Below are 1,398 nucleotides of genomic sequence, written 5' to 3'. Positions count from 1 at the left end.
TGGGTGGTTGTGTAAACTGGTCCAGCCACTATGGAACTCTGCATGGAGTTTCTCAACAAATTAAAAACAGAGCTACAATATGACCAGCTATACTACTTCTGAAGGAGTCTCAGTCAAAACAGCTTAAGTGAGCCTAGGTTAGATGCATATCAACATGTGTACTTTTATGAGACTGGCGCGCTACCTACTACGCTAATGAGGCACCTAATGTGTGTAATTTTATTGGGCCATAAAGGAGAATGAAATCATAACATTTTCAGGTAAATGAATGGACTAATTATTATGGTAAGCACAGTAGACACAGAAGGACAAATACTTCACATTCCCTGTCTTGTAGGTCCTAGATTTTTATTTTCATACATGAAACTAGAACGGGGAAAACTAGTTCAAGTTCAAGGCCAGTGTAAGTGATATAATATGGTTTTATCTTAAAGGGAAAGGGGGCCATACAAAGAAATGCAGGATCTCTGAGTGTTCTGGAGTCCTCACAGAGTCAGACTGTGAATTTAATAAAGTCTTCCAGGTGATCCAACTGTTTGAGATTGATATGTAGTAGGTGGAGGGTGAGAAGATATATGAGTGAGACAGAGAAGACTGTTAAAGTTTACAGGGGAAATCAGGGAAATACAGGGAAAAGGAGCTCTTGTGGGGGTGAAAAGAGGAAATAAGATATGACTTGAGAGCAGAAGAGGGGCTTCTGGGGAGCAGGAAGGGCAGTAGGCAGAATCAGGGTATGAACATGCATACATTTCATTAAGCCCATTGATCTGTATGCTAATATTAGGAACGGATTTAAGAGTTAATAATAATAGTTTTCTCAACTATGTTTCTGGCTGAGTACTAATGACACACACTACCAGGAGGAAATATTGGCTTCATACCTCTTGGGTTTGACTGTATCTATGACATCTAAGAAAAGATGGTGAGTGGGACAACTCAAGAAATACAAGCTGGAGCCATGGTTTAGAAGTCATTTACTGGTGGACAAAGGAGAGCATGGGGAGGCCATGTGGGTACAGCAAGCGAACTGCCAGGGTTGAAAACTGAAAAACTCAAGAGCTCCACATTAGAGTGCTGGGTTCACTGGTGGAGGAGAAGGTGAAAGTAGACCTGTAAATTCAACTACTTTGAAGGCTGAGACAAAAGAGCAGCTATTCAGAGGCTAGCCTGAACTATATTGTGAGACACCATTATTAATTATTAATTAACAATAATATGAGGTTGATTTTATCAGGGGTTAGTGGGTGCTACTTCTTCAGAAAAGGGGAGAGGACATTGACTCTGTAGAAAATACTCAGGGCTACAGGGAAGCAGGGAAAATACTAAAGCAAAAATGTTATCAGGGATGTGGTGGACTTGCTAGCAGCCAAACAATGCTTCAGGTACTTTGCTTTTCAA

This window comes from Phodopus roborovskii, unplaced genomic scaffold (genome assembly GCF_943737965.1).
Source record: "Phodopus roborovskii unplaced genomic scaffold, PHOROB, whole genome shotgun sequence".
Classification (NCBI taxonomy): Eukaryota; Metazoa; Chordata; class Mammalia; order Rodentia; family Cricetidae; genus Phodopus; species Phodopus roborovskii.
The sequence above is the reverse complement of the archived record's forward strand: the minus strand, read 5'-3'. Positions refer to the sequence as shown.